At 42.3% G+C, this 16,394-nt stretch overlaps 1 protein-coding gene across 1 annotated transcript in view; it reads left to right on the top strand.

Annotated features, from left to right (window-relative positions):
• The window catches only part of Sh2d4b (SH2 domain containing 4B), an 83,939-nt gene that overhangs the window by 4,269 nt on the left and 63,276 nt on the right, over positions 1-16,394 (top strand). The window lies entirely within an intron of this gene.

Below are 16,394 nucleotides of genomic sequence, written 5' to 3'. Positions count from 1 at the left end.
GTAATTACATTTGTGATCTATAAAGAATAGGAAAGAGAGGGGGACTGGCTGAGGAATGTATACATCCCAGGCCAAAATCCCATTCAGATTTTAGCTCCATACTGCAGTGCTACCCCTGGGAACTGCTTAGGCTTGACTCTGGAGAGTTCTAGAGGAACAACTGGCTCTTCCCCAGGAGCAAAAAAGCTTTTTTCTGGAGGGTTGAGGGTACACAGTGCCTTGGAGTCATGGTGAAGGATCTTGAACACCCTACACCCTGTGAGAGCTTTGTTCAGGCTCATACCCGAAGGCTCCCCATGTCTGGAAGGCAAGAACCTATGACCCTACTTCAAATGGGAGTGCTGAGCCTCACAGAACAGATGGAGTAGAGCCAAGGCCACCCAGATGATGAGAAATGGCGTCAAATACACATTCCATGGCTTTGACCTGTAGTCTCAAAACTGAAAATTTTCCTTCATAATTCTTTCTAGTCTTAGAACTTCAATTAAATAAAAAATCTGCCACTTGTTCTCTTGTCTAGCCACTCATCCATTCATTACTTATTCCAGGGCTGATACTGATGGACTGCATGGAGTTTTAGCCTTTGGAAGTTTGAACAGAAGGATTGTAGTGTACACAGTTGACACAAGTGCCAGGAATCAGGTATCATGCAAGGCATCTATGTGGTGGCTCAAGGTAGAAACATCCATCCATTGGATCTTTTCTTTCCTGCATATGTACAGAAATTCCCAGTCTCCGTTCTCCTAATTTGTTCCGTATGGCACATCTCCTATGCCCCTGTTGAGATGTATTTTGGCCTCTTAGGATCGCTCTGTACAACATTGCTCAGGCATGCTCAGATTAAAGTGGTATTGCACTACTTCTGGCCATTGTCCCCACTGAGCTTCTTCCTTTACTGGGAAAATTTCTAGTAGGCCTGAATTCACTATCTGTGAGCGCAGGTCACACTCTAATGGCAGGCTGGGGCAAAATGTGGCTTGGCCTTACTCTAGTTATATCTGACGAGGCTATGAGTAAACCCAGGGGTCATGGATCATTCTAGTTCCTAAAACCTTGTGACTTTCCCAACTCTCAGACATGCAGTTGGGACCACAGAAATGAGCTGGAATGACAGCTTAGACCTCTACTGTAAGGGGAAGGGAAGAACATTAGGGACACATTGTTTATCTCACTACGAGACATTCCTTTGTAGCCATCTCCTGACCCAGATGCAGCAGAAGGAGACCCCACAGATTGAAAGTCTATTCATCTTGCTGTTATGTTAACTGTTTATGTTCAGTGACTTAGTGGAGTCAATCATTGTGGTTGACCATTGTTGTTCAATGGGAAGTCGTGTTGTCACCTTGAGACTCTGGGGTAGTGTCATAACTATGCTTCTGCAAGATTTCATCCAGTCACTCCAACATTCCTAGGATCTGTGCAGTTCCCCTTTTCTCTTTGTTCCTTTTGGTAATGCCAAACTTCAAGCTGGCAGTTTTGCTCCCTCCCACTTCCTAGGGGCTAGGGATAAATTCTTGAGGTGTTTAAGAACATAAAATAATGCTGTCTCAGTTCTTCTACTCTTGAGTTGTGTTGATGCTATTTTAAAAATGTGTATAGCCTAGATGGAACCAGGATTTTATCACTTGGATTTTATCACCTAGTGGAATAACCTTGGAAATTCACCTTACAATGGGAGTAACAAAGCTTTTTGTTAAAACAGTAAGGTGGGGGGAGATGGGGAATTTCCAAAGTGTTCACCATATATAATATACATAACATAAGAAGCAGATTACAGTCATCTCAGTTCTTTCCTGATTTGGTAGTATGGAAGGAAGGCATCTCTGCTTGGCCAACCTCAGTTATTCTAGAGTCTGGGAGATGGAGGTGTAGCTTAGAATACTAGAATCTTAACTTTGTCCTGTTCCTCCCAAGCCATCACTGCTAATATGACTCATAAGTTTAGTTTCAATGTGTAGGATAAGTGGGAAGAAATTCAGTCTTCCCAGAAGAACTCCTTTGCTTTTGGAGATGTCGATAAACATTCTTGTGGGTGAAATGAAGACATAGTTGTAGGATGGGCATGGGACATACTCTACTGAGAACAGATGTGATCTGCTGAGAATGGTAGGAGTATCCTAAGGCCTGGAAGGATCCTGGTTGTGACTGTTCCTAGACATGGTTAGAGCAATGAACCAAAGCTGGTGATCTCTGAAAAGCAGCATGAAGATTGGTGTATGTCTATTCATCTTGCTGATGGTTTGTGACATCAAGAGAAGCTCTCATACCCAGGCTTATATGCTGTACCTGTTTGTTTTGTGTGATCTAGCGGGCCTCCCATGAGTTGTTGTTCCAACAGGAACATGGCAGAGACTCACTTTGTGGTTCATATTCTATCCTAAAACCAAAGCCAGTGAGTCAGCATCTTAGTGGTACAGTCAGCATCATGTCCTCCTGCAGCTCAGTCTTTCCTCTGTACTGGGAGAGACAGTTGCTGAAAGTATCTTCCTTTATAAGTGGTTATGAATAGTTAGTGGGCCAGTATGCAGAATTCTTGGTGCCTACCCTAAACATATGACACCAGCTGATGGCCTCCGGTTTCTTTCAACCAGCTCATTCCTATTCCTGTTTCGCCTTCCCCGAATCTCCTGAGACAGTTCCACTTGTCAAAAATCACCAAGATCAACAGCTCCCTACCTCCATGCCAGCCTTTCAGAAGCTACAACCCTCCAGATATACTAGGTAGGCACTGAGAGGGTCCACAAAAGAGCAGAACTCCTGTTGTGAAGGAGTACAAAGTCATCTGTAGGGACTGTGGTGATAGCTCTTTGTATCTGACAGTTGTGGATGAGCCCAGGGATGAGGTACACTCTTTGAAGCTATGGAGTTATTTTGTGTGGAACCCTTAAATACAAGAGCCAGATAGTCTGAATCTGTTGCATGAAGTTTTAAGTTACTACCTTTTAGCTCTGGGACCAGCCTCGCTACTAGCCCCTCCCAGCTTCCCTTTTGTTCTATGTGCCTTTCCTCTGGTGGGTATGGCACTTGATGGCTCCCGCCCGAGACCCTTGAATCCAAGGGTAAAAGACATATACACACAGTTTGTTACTTTACAACTTACCTTCTAGGCACATTTGCCTGATGTTACTATCTCCTGCCTGGAAAAGTATGCTTTTACCAATTTATTATCTCTGTCTCTCCACTTGCCTAAATTCAGTGGCTAGACCCACCTAGTCCCTGTCAAACATCCTTGGCCACCTATAGTGGAGGCCACAGGTCCTAGCATCTCCTAAGACCACACATGGTTGCTGTGTTCGTCTTCCTCCAAAGCATGACAGAAAAAATTCCTCTCTCTTTCCCTGCATCTGCCTTTTCCTCCTGGGACCCTGAGTCCTGCTTGTACCTTCCAACCAATAATTGGCCCCTAGTCTTCTTTACTGGTAAATCAAGAACCAATTGGGGAACAGGACATTAGCATCAGAACCTCTCCTTACATGAATCTACATGGAGTGTCAACTGAGAGCTTTTGATATGGGATCATGAAGGGGTCCTCAGCAAGTGAGTGTTGGAGGCTCAAAAGCAAAGGGTATGGGGAAGCAGGCAAAGCAGCAGCAGCTGTATTCCTTGAGAAGAGCTCACCCTGATAGGAGACCTGCCAGGTCTGTGATAAGCCTGCTTAGTCTTGCCCTCTTACTGACCCGGAAGCTGCCACTGTATGTATTTTATGAATTAAATCATGATGCACTGTTGATTGTAAGACACATCCTGATTGCAGAAATGTTACGATGCGAGTCTTTGAATTGATGAAGTGAGAACTGAGCTCTATTTTGGTTGAGCAGATGAGTCTCAGGCAGCTTAGCAGGCTGCACTGGGTAAGCACTCGGGGAACTGGGATCTGAGTACTGACCTCTCTGCTACAGTTCAAGTTTCTCTTCTTCCTGCCTCAGCACACATTTTACTACAGTTTACTCTGAATCTACAAAAGACTTTTATTATCTTTTTTTGAAATGTTATTTTTATTTTATGCGTATGAGTGTTTGCCTGAGTGTGTGTGTGTGTGTGTAATGTGTATCTCTCTATATATCTATATCTATATCTATATCTATATCTATCTATCTATCTATCTATCTATCTATCTATATATCTATATCTATATCTATATCTATATATATCTGCAGTACTGTGTGGGTACAATACCCTCAGAGGTCAGAAGAGGTGTCCTCTGGGATTAGAGTCACAGATGGTCATGAGCTGCTTTGCAAGAACTGAACCTAAGTCCAGCCAGTGCTTTTCGTTGCTAAATTAGCCCTTCAGCTCCTAAAAAGACATTTAAAATAAGTAAAAGACAGCATACAAAAAAGCAAAAGTATAACAAAATAATTAGACGAATAAAAGAAAAATGTAAAATAAAGATGTTTACTATAACAAGGAAAATAAAGAAAAGCATCATTAAATCAAGAACTATCTCCTTGGTAGTTTTGAACAGGACGAAGGCCATCAAGATGGTTGAGTGGGTAGAAGGTTTCGTGCAAGCCTGATGACTTGAATTTAACCCCTAGAGCCCACATTAAAGCGTCATGTGCTGTGGCTTGCATCTGTAGTCTGTTACTCCTACCTCAAGGTGGGAAGCTGAAATAGGCGACTAGTCTAGAAGCTCAGGGCCAGCTGCCCTGGAGCATGCTAAGCAACGTGGTGGAAACAAGTGAGACCCTATATCAAGACACAGTAGGAAGAGAGAGTCAACTCCCAGAAGTTGCCCTCTCTCCTTCGTGTTCATGCTATGGCACGCACACAACTTCCCTTACACACAGATCATACACACATGCACGTATCTGCCCGCATCATAATAAAAATTCCTAAAGGAACCCAAGGGAAGATACATGGGAGGAAAAGATTTACAACATATAAAACAGAGGACGTGTTAATATTTAGGACATAGAAACAAGTTTTTGAAGTCAATTAGGAAAATACAATTAAGAGAAAAAGTAAGAAAATATTTAAACAAGCGGTTTGCAAAAAAGACCATTTTAAATTACAATGAAGATGTAAAACAGCGCACAATCTCAATGGTGGCTAATCTTAAAGTCAGGCATTATATTCATTTAAGAGACAAACTGGTGAATGGGATTGTTGGGGAGGGCGGATGGGGAGGATGGGGAGGGGAACCCCAATTGAAAAGGGGAGGGGGGAGGGGGAGGGGGATGTTGGCCTGGAAACCCGGAAAGGGAATAACAATTGAAATGTAAATAAGAAATACCCATGTCAATAAAGATGAAAAAAAAAAAAAAAAAAAAAAAAAAAAAAAAGACAAACCAACCCCACCCGAACCCTCCCCATCAAAAATAAATAAATAAATAAATGAATAAATAAATAAATAGCAACCTAAATGGGAAGCAGCCACGGCAGAGAACTCTTAAAAAATGCGATGAGGATGCTGAAGTTGGCTGTCCACGGTTGCTGGCTTCTGACACGGGTGCAGGGGAACGGATGACTCGGTTCTATTAAGGGGAAAGCCACTGAGAGGCTGACCATGCTATAGTGAGTATATAGATAGCACAAGTTGGACTCTTTTATTTGGTGTGTGTGTGTGTGTGTGTGTGTGTGTGTGTGGTGTCACAAGGTTGGGAGGTGGACATGGAGGGCCTAGGAAATGAGCACGATGAGAGTGCATGATGTAATATTCCCAAAGAAGTAATAATGTTAGAGAGAGAGAGAGAGAGAGAGAGAGAGAGAGAGAGAGAGAGAGAGAGCGAGAGAGAGCGCCAGCAATAGCTAGTTTTGTGTTTGGGTTTCTGGGGTAGGACTACACACCCTGAATATGGATAGTACCGGTCCACGGGATGGGATCCCAGGCTGAAGGGAAAAGAAAGCATGAGTGTGGAGAGATGGCCCGGAGGTTAAGAGTACGCAGTTCTCGCTGAGCGCTCGAGTTCGGTTCCCTGCGTGGTGGCCGCTGCTTTCCTGACTGGTAGAGTCCCAGTGTGTGCTGCTGGACTGAGCTGCCCAGATTTACTTTCTCGTTCTTTGTATTAGAGACTCTGGTGCCTGTCACCTCCCGCTTCCCGCTCTAGCCTGAGGTGAGCCGGGACCGTTCCTGGGAAAGGCAGCCGCGGATTACATCACCTGGTAACCTGATGCCCGGTCTCAGCTCCTGCTCTGATGAAGGAGCAGCTTGCAGATGCAGCCTTGCTTCTCTGTCTTTCAGGGTAGCGAACACGGTTGCTTTCTAGTTGCTTCCTCATGTAAGAATCTGCAACGCTTCTTGCGGGGTTTCCATACTGAAATAGGTCTTTAAGTTAGACTTTGAGGTCTAAAGTCTTTGGGCTTGTTTTTGTATCAATCTTTCCCCAAGTCCCTTCACATTGACCGTAAGTACCCGGGATCATTTTTCTCTATCCTATTTCATGGGCGTGCTTATCTTCTGGTTGCCTGAGTTGAGTTCCGATGTTTAGAGTTTGTGAGACACTGAAGATTTAGTGCATCTAGTCCCTTAATAGATGCATCCCCCTCCTATGACAAAGTAAGCGATTAGTGCCTCAGACATTGTCCTAACTGGGAATACTGTGCTGATAAGGAACAGGATGAAGATTAGGGTCCCCAGCTTCTTGCTGGTATCCTGTTTCTGTTGTTTCAGTCCTTAGGGAATTACAGATAAGGGGCTAGGGTTGGAGGTGGAGTGCTGTGACTTTCTCAGTGACAGCTGCAGGAAGTCCTAAGACACTCCCCTTCAAAGGCCACACGGTCTTGAGTTGGAGTGTCAGGGGGTGGGGTGGGAGGGACGTTTTATCATCACAGCTTAGAGAGAGCCCTGGATAACCAACTGTGAAGTCTGTATGGACTACAACGTAAAATAAGCCATACGATTCATCTGATGTTACATTGTCCTGAGACTTTGTATTATTTGTGTTAGAGGACTTTGAGTGACATTCAGTGACTGGGTTTATATTCTGTCTCTGCACAAGCACTAACTGTACCCGTGTCCACATATTAATTTGGCCTAGGCGAGATATTCAAGTGTCTGTGTCAACTGAAGTTGATAATAGGGCCTATTCCCTGGCCTCCTGGGGACGGAAACCAGATGGCCCCAACCGAAACCCGATATGCTATTAAGTTATTGATTTTCAGTAGCTTAACAATACCACTTTTAGACCTCATCAAGTTATTTTTGTTTTCCTAGAAGATCAAATTTATAGCTTAGGACAAATGACACCTACGTGCAGGGAATACACCTGCTGTTGGGGCCACCTACCTGCAGGATTCTCTTGAGAGATGTCATAAAAGCCACACCTGTTTTTAACCCCACGAATGATGCATGGACACAGTGGACAAGCTGTGCACGGTACCTTGTGGTCCTCAGTATCTCCTGGCTCCTTACTGCCTAGAAGGTATGATTCAGTCATTTCATAATCAGCTATTAGTGTATTTCTAAGTCTGGATTCTCCAGTGATACAGAACCATTTAGAATGGAAATGTATTTACAACTTTATTTAAAGAAATTGGCTCACAGGGAATAGTAAGTCTCACTTCTATGGCCTTGAAACTCAAGCAGCAGTTCTTCTTCTTGGGGGAAACCTTGGTTTTATTCTTCCTTTCCCAAGACTTCTAGCTAATTGAATGAAGGCCTGCTACATCATGGAGGCTCATGTGTTCTATTAAAAGTCAACTGATTGTAAATATTAATAAATCCTTTAGTGTAATACTCAACAACATAACAAGCATCTTAGCACTATATCTGACCATATCTAATCGTATGAGATTAACCCTCTCAGGGCAGAGGGCGTGGTTTAGCAGGTAAAGATGTTGTTTCCAGGCATGAGAGCCTCGGTTTGATCTCCAGGAAGGGACACTTGCGAGCTGGCCTCTGACCTACACATGTGTTCCGTATCATGCACACCCACACACATGTGTACACAGTACAGATATAGAAATGAATGTAATAAAAACTCACCAGCACGGTATGCAGTTATTCCTATACACATGTTAGCAAACACTTGTTATATGCAATGTGACTCTACCACGAGAGACCTCAGTACTTTCTGTTCGCTAGACTCTGATACCAGGCTATGTTTTCAGGTATATTGGTGAAGAGATCTTATGGAAAAGAGGGTTTCTTTCAAGTAATATCTCAGAATTTAAAGATATCAGGGAAAATGGATCTGGAACCAGCAACTGGACTAGAGGGAGGGCTGTTTTCTCCATCGCCCGGTCATGTCTCTCTCGGCACACTGTTCCTGCTGAAAAGCTCGCCGTGCTGTTCATTCGAAAGTGGTGTCTCTCCCATGATATCCGGCGTCTCCCCGATGCTGTCTAGTGTCTTTGCAATGCCATGCAGTGTTTCTCCCTTGCTACCCAGTGACTTTACCACACCAGGCGGTGTCTCTGCCGTGCTATCCAATTGTTAGAACACAGTCCGAGAATGGCGTGCTACGAACATTTTAAGTGCTTGTGAGAAAACCCCAAGAAAACAGGCCTCAGTTTCTTGAAACATGGAATTGTTCTTGGGATGTGTTTTCATGCCCCTCCCAGGTGGAGTGGAGAGGAGAGCGCTTACTTTAGCTTATTCTTCACAGCTGGATAGTGTTACTTGTTTATACGCCTCTTCAGAAAAACATTTTTTTTTGCCATGTGCATCTTGTCCTTGTGATTGTACACTTTACTGAGGTGACTCTTAACCCTCAAAGTATAAATTGTCTTATGCCACGAATGAAGTTGGCATGAGACTTTAGTCTACCTGAATTTTAGACTCCATTCTCTCAGGTGCTACCACATCTAGAATTGTAAGCATCCAATGTCTCCTCCATGCCATCTACTGTCTCCCCCATGTTATCCAATGTCTCCTCCATGCCATCCAGTGTCTCCTCCATGTCACCAAATGTATCCCCATGCTATCCAGTGTCTTTTTATGCTATCCAGCATCTCCCTATGCTATCCAATGTCTCCATGCTATCCAAGTCTGAATTCATGTAGCCTTAAATGACCCTCATTCTTTTGCATCTTAATTTAGATTTCATCTAAATCTAAAAGTAGATTATGGTCTACATTTGTGAGAAAAGAGGGCCATGGTGACAGCGGGGCTGCTTTCTGTCACAGTTCCAGCTTGGAAAGGTGTAACTAGGAAAGAATTCAATTACAGCAGGTTAAATGGTAGATCATTTCTCAGTAAGGGCGAGCCATCTTGTCCTGCTAAAGATGATCCATCCGATTCTGCTTGGCCAGGATTTTCCTTGTTTGAAAGGCCTACATCTTGGATACCCTTGGCCATTCAGGCCGTCTAGGACTTCTGACCACCCCACTCTTGCATCAGTAAATACACCTTGGTGGAAATGTCCAAAGAGAAAGTTGGTGCCTTGTAAATGCAGGGCAGAAGCATCAAAGAGATGAGAAGTCTCTCAGGACCTCTCCTGGAGACGCTGCCGAGGCAGCTAGGTTTTGGAAGAAAGCATGGCAAATCAGTTGAGTTTTATCCTGGGCTTCCCAACATTTTAAAGTACAAAGTGCCTTTTTTTTTTTGGAGGGGAACCTGAATGTACACACTAATTCCTTGATGGCTTAAATGTGAATACATGTGTGATGTAAGGTAAGAGTTGAAAATAACATTTTTATATGAATGTTAGTTTGTCAGTATTTGTTGTTGAAAACAAACCCTTTTTAAATTTCATTGTATTGGCACTGCTGTTGGCCAAATGAGTGTGTGTAGTTCCAACTCTGGACTCTGCTGGTTACCAATGTGTCTGTCCTGACACCAGCATCACAGTGTTAACCAACGTGTGTGTCTGTCCTGACATCAGCATCACAGTGTTAACAATGTGTGTGTCTGTCCTGACACAAGCATCACAGTGTTAACCAATGTGTGTGTCTGTCCTGACACAAGCATCACAGTGTTAACCAATGTGTGTGTCTGTCCTGACACAAGCATCACAGTGTTAACCAATGTGTGTGTCTGTCCTGACACGAGCATCACAGTGTTAACCAATGTGTGTGTCTGTCCTGACATCAGCATCACAGTGTTAACCAATGTGTGTGTCTATCCTGACATCAGCATCACAGTGTTAACCAATGTGTGTGTCTGTCCTGACACGAGCATCACAGTGTTAACAATGTGTGTGTCTGTCCTGACATCAGCATCACAGTGTTAACCAATGTGTGTGTCTGTCCTGACACAAGCATCACAGTGTTAACCAATGTGTGTGTCTATCCTGACATCAGCATATAGTGGTTGTGGCTTTCTAGTAAACCTTGAAACTGTAGCTTTGAAGTAAACTTCAAACTGTTAATATATAGGTTGTCTGACTTTGTTCTCTTTCTAGGTTTATTTTCTTTATTATAGCTCTCTTATTATGCTAGATTTTAGAATTATCTTTCATGCTGGGAATTTAAGGTAGCATTGAATGTTTGAATTAATTTGGTCTTTTCGAACATTTATTCTTAATAAGAAGTGGTCTGGTTATGTAGGTCAGGCTGGCATCTATTGACCCTTCTTCTCAGCCTCCCAGGTCTGGGGATTCTAGGTATGTTCCCTAGTTAGAGTTTTACAGCTGTGAGCAGACACCATGAACAATGCAAGTCTTAGAAAAGCAACATTTAACTGGGTCTGGCTTAAAGGTCAGAGGTTCAGTCCGTTATCATCAAGGTGGGATCATGGCACATCCAGGCAGACATGGTTCAGCCACAGCTGAGAGTTCTACATCTTCATCTGAAGGTTGCTAGCAGAAGACTGACTTCCAGGCAGCTAGCAGTCTTAAAGCCCACACCTCAGTGACACACCTACTCCAACAAGGCCACACCCACTCCAACAAGGCCACACCCACTCCAACAAGGCCACACCTACTCCAACAAGGCCACACCTACTCCAACAAGGCCACACCTACTCCAACAAGGCCACACCCACTCCAACAAGGCCACACCCACTCCAACAAGGCCACACCCACTCCAACAAGGCCACACCCACTCCAACAAAAGCCACACCCTCTAAGAGTGTCACTCTCTGGGCCAAGCATATACAAACCACCATATCCCTGTACTCTGTGGCCATATTTGTTTATTCATTATTCTGAAATGAACTCATGGCTTATTTGCCCCTTTTAGGCTTTTGCGAACAATACTTTTATGAACATTTATGCACAAGGTTTTTTGTTTGCTGGTTGTTCTTTTTTGAGATAGGGCTTTAATATATAGCATAGGCTGGCACAGGGATCCTCCTGTATCATCCTTCCAAGTGCTGGCCTTACATGTGTATGGTACTGTGCCCGGCTTCACATGGACATTTCTGTGTGGAAGCATGGTTTCATTTCTTTTGGTTGGATCACTGGGTTGTCTTGTAACCTCCACTCCAAGCAGCAGTTTCAAGGGAACTTGTTTTTCTCTATTTTTTTTTGCCAATTCTTCTTATTATGTCTTATTAATGTCTCATGTCTGTGGCAAGTTATGCTATTGTAGTATTATTCAGTGTGTGTGTGTGTGTGTGTGTGTGTGTGTGTGTGTGTGTGTGTGTATACGTCAGAAGACAGCTTGTAGGAGTCAGTTCATCACTTCACTGTGAGGGTCTCCAGGACAGAACTCAGGCCACCGGGTTTGGGAGCTGGCACTTTTACTTGCTGAGCCGTTTTGCTGGCCCACATCATGTCTTTAAGAATACTACTTAAACATTTCTCATTAAAATTATTTGAGGCATTATAGGAATAATTATAGGAATAATAAAAATGGTTATGCCTTTGCTGTCTCCTTTGAAATAATTTTAAGAATCTTTCTGCTTCTGAAACCACTACACCTTCTCATGCTTTCCAGTGTTGTATGAGCAAAATGACAATTCATTCCTGTGTGGATACCGAATTTTTAATTGGTGGTGAAGTTAAGTATTTCGATATGTTTAGCAGCCATTCACAGAAGTTCTTTGTGTATCTCAGGCATTATTTCCCTCCCTTGAATCAGTATAATACAAGAAAATTGAGCTGTCATATTATGGAATGATTCTCAAAGTGTTCTTTCTGGGTTCCTTGAAAAACCTGCCCCTGGTTTTCAAGACAGGGTTTCTCTGTGTAGCCTGGCTGTCCTGGACTCGATTTGTACATCAGGCTGGCCTTGGACTCACAGAGATAAGCCCACCTTTGCCTCCTGAGTGCCAGTGCTACCATACCTGGCTAAAACTATGCTCCTTTTAACTATACTTGTACTGAGGCCGTAAAAACAATGGGGTGCCTCATTTAATATTTGGAGTGTCTCCCAAAGCTCCACACTGAAGGCTTGGTCCTCGGTTTGGTGCTATTTGGAGGTGCGGGGAGTGTTGGTCTGATAGAAGCCATCCTGGTCACTGGGGATAAATAGATTCCCAGAAGGGATTATGGGACCTCACTCTCCTCCTCGTTCAGTCACGACACATCTGCTCCGGTGTATGATTCCACCGGTGTGTGATATCCCATATTGGGTCTGCTCGCACATGCTCTGAAGCTCACAAATTGTAAGCCCAAATGAACCTTTCTTCTTTGTTAGTTGACTAGCTTAGGTATTTGTCATAGTGATGGAAAGTTAGCCAACACAGTGAGGAAATCTGCCGGCACCATACTGGGAGTGGTCAGTGTATTTTTCATTATTCTGTCCAAGTGAATGATGGCTTCATTCCAGTATGAAATAGCAAACGTTTTATCATGTGACAAATGTGATGACCATGGGAAGCATTGCTCCTGCTGCAGGATGCAGGGCTATCCTGCACAAAAGTCGTGGGCTTGTTTCGGTAAGTTGATAAACTAGCCTCTTTCGTGGTTCGCCGTCTTTATTTAAGAAAAGATTGCCAGGCAATGATATATGTATTTTTCATAGGTGACTACTCTAAAATGAGCGAAGAGAATATTACTCCAAGAAAAGGAACTGACAAAGCTTACACCGATGATAAAATTTCTGCTTTCAAGCAAAAAAAGCTAAAATTTTTGAAAAATGTCTGTCTGCTACAATGAACTTTTAAGAGGCCCAATGTGTAATCCTTTGCCTCATGAGATCATGATGGCATTTGCAAATGCCACTTTTCTGAACTGTAAGATAAAACCCATATTTGGAAGATGTGTTCGATGCATTGACCCAATGTTTTCCAAAAAACCAGTGACCAAAGTATCAAAGCCATGTATGAGTGCAAGATCTCTTCACAGTAGAATATGAACCAGTGGGGTGTATATGTATATATATGTATGTGTGTATGTGTATATGTGTATGTGTATATGTATATGTGTATATGTGTATGTGTATGTGTATGTGTATATGTATATGTGTATGTGTATATGTATATGTATGTATATGTGTATGTGTATATGTGTATGTGTATATGTATATGTGTATATGTATGTATATGTGTATGTGTATGCATATGTGTATGTATATGTGTATGTGTATATGTATATGTGTATGTGTATGTATATATGTATATATATGTATATGTGTATGTGTATGTATATGTGTATGTATATGTATATGTGTATATGTATATGTGTATGTGTATGTGTATGCAATGTGTATGTATATGTGTATATGTATATGATCTGTCTTGTTTGATGGTCAGGCTGGCCTTGAGTGTTGATTCTCCCATCTCTGCATCCCTTGTAGCTGAGAGAACCACATGTACAAAAGCATGCTTTTAATTTTAGCACTCACAAGGCAGATGCAGGCAGATTTCTATGAGTTTGAGGCTAGCCTGCTCTATCCGGGGAATTGCATCCATGGCTGCTTACATAGGGAGATCCTGTCTCAAAAAACAAAAAACAAAAACAAACAAACACATAAAACACTTGCTTGGGGCTAGAGAGATGGCTCAGTGCTTGCGGCTCTTCCTGAGGACCAGGGTTTGTTTCCCAGTACCCATATCGTGCCAGTCACAACCATCTGTAACTCCCAGCTCTAGGAGTTTCAACACACACACGCACACACACACACACACACACACACACACACACACACACACACACACACACCCTAAAATAAAACAGAAGCAAAATCTTGTGAAAAACCTTTAGACCTTTTATTTTGAAATAATTCAGACTTACTTCAGAAGAACTGCAAGTTGGAAGAATTGCTATAACATTCCCACTCAACATCCCCTAATGGTAACATCATTATGTCATTACAATCAATGGCTTTTAATATAAAAAGCTTAATGGCTTTATTGGTATGGTTTAGATTCCATGTTGTAACTAACCTTTAAGATTTACTACTAGCCAGGCATGGTGGTACATCTTATAACCCAGCACGGAAGAGGCTGGGGAGGGAGGAGTATTATACAGTTAAGATCACTGGGGCTATAGAATGAGTCTAGGGCAAGCCTAGTCTACATAGCAAGACTTTATCTCTAAACAAACAAGCAAACAAACAAACAAAGTGTCCATTACTTATTTGAACACAGTGTATTTATACAGTATCTATGACTACCTGGGGTAAAGTTGTGAGGTCTCCTCCACTCTTCTGTTTTCTAAGTGCGTGTGAATAATTCTTTTATATATTTCAACAAAAATATCTGTCATGGAAGAGTGAGCTCAGGAGAAGATATGAGAATCACTTTTGTTTTTAATTAGGCTGGATATTAAATAGATTTACAAAACATGCAACACAAGACCCATTCTTAAAAATAATAAATCACAAAGAAACTTATTTCAAAATCTCGGTATACAGAAAATATTTTCATTTATTACAGAGAAATTTGCATATTAATGAGATAGATGCTAATGAGCTTTAGATAAATATTTTTTTTGAGATTCCATACGTGTACACAGTGAACCATCATGCTTCTTATTTCTCCTCCAGCTCCTTCGAAGTCCCAACACATCCCTTTCTAACTTCATGTTTGTTTGGTTTTTTAAATAACCCATCAAGTCCAGTGAGTGTTGTAAATACAGCTAGGGACACACGTGTTTATGTCAGTGTCTCTCTGATCCTACTCCCCACTTTACATCCCACATGTGTGTGAGTTCATATGATGTTTGCGTGTCTGTGTCTGGCTTCTTTCACTTATCGCAGTGCCCCCCAGGTTCACCTACATGGTTGAAAATATGATTTCCCACTTTCCTGGGGCCAAATAGTATTCCACCATCCACGTGTATCACGTTTTCCATTATTTATTCTTTATTTTTGGTTGTTTATATGTGTGCATTATTCCATGTCAGTTGTGTCTAGTGCCACAGTGAAGATGACTGTGCAGATGTCTCTGACATGATGACTTCATTTCTCTTGGACACACACACACACACACACACACACACACACACACACACACGTATATAGACACCTTTAGTTTTCTGTACTCTTTTCTATAATGGCTGCATTAATTCACATTCGTACATCAGAGTACAAATGTTCCTTTACCTCTATGGACCTCAAGCTTTTATTTAAACATGGGTGTTTCTTTTGCATGCGTGTCTGTGCACTACATGTACACAGTGCTCACTAGGGCAGGATAGGGTGTTAGGTCCCCTGGAACTGGAGATCCAGGTGGTGCTGAGCTGCCATGTGGGTACTGGGAGTAGAATTCAGGTCCTCTGCAAGAGCAACAAGTAACCACTGAGCCACCTGTCCAGCCCAATGGTTCTCAACCATTCTAGCTATAAATATACTAATTATATTGATACAATTCCTCATGTTGTGGTGACCTCCAACCATAGGATTGTTTTTATTGCTACTTCGTAACTATAAATCTGCTCCCTTTTTGAATCCTAATGTAAATATCTAAAATGCAGGATATTTGATGTGTAACCCCTGTGAAAGGGTCATTCAAACCCCCAAAGAGGTCATGAACCATAGGTCATGAACCACCGCTATAGCCCATGTCCCCAAGGGTTTTAGCTTTATACATTTGCTGCTCGCCCTTCTAACAGGCATGGCGTGATATCCCACAGGGTTTTGACTTGAGCGTCTCTGATGATTAATGAGGTTGAATGTTTTCTCTAACAGCTGGCCATTTGTGTGTATTCTTTTAAGAGGTGACTGTTCACACCCCTTTCCCATTTGAAAACAGAATTGTTTGTTTTCTTGATACAGTGTTGCTTGACTTTCTTATGTATTTGGGTGGTAACCCTTAATGAGATGTAGGATTTTTGTCCCTCCATAGGTTGTTTCTTCACTCTGATCATTTTTTTTTTAATTTATTTTTAATCAACTGTGTATCCAGAAGAAAGGCAGGCGACTCAGCCTTTAGGGCAGCTGCTGAGTGATTGGCACCCTCATGATAATTTTGTCGTTTTATACAATATAGTTTTTTTTTTTTTAATGAAACCATTCTAGACTATTACATACTGGGCTTGGAACTATTTAAAATAAGTATGTTTTTAAAAATTTCCTTCCTGACCTTGAGTAAAGGAGGCAGGCTGGGAACCTTATTATAGGGAGCTGTGTAATACCGGGAAGTTTTGGCAGGAAGTTAGACATCTCAGTCATGAGCTTGTCAT

Source organism: Rattus rattus, chromosome 13 (assembly GCF_011064425.1).
Source record: "Rattus rattus isolate New Zealand chromosome 13, Rrattus_CSIRO_v1, whole genome shotgun sequence".
In the NCBI taxonomy this organism is placed as follows: Eukaryota; Metazoa; Chordata; class Mammalia; order Rodentia; family Muridae; genus Rattus; species Rattus rattus.
This window is presented reverse-complemented; position numbering and strand designations above follow the sequence as displayed.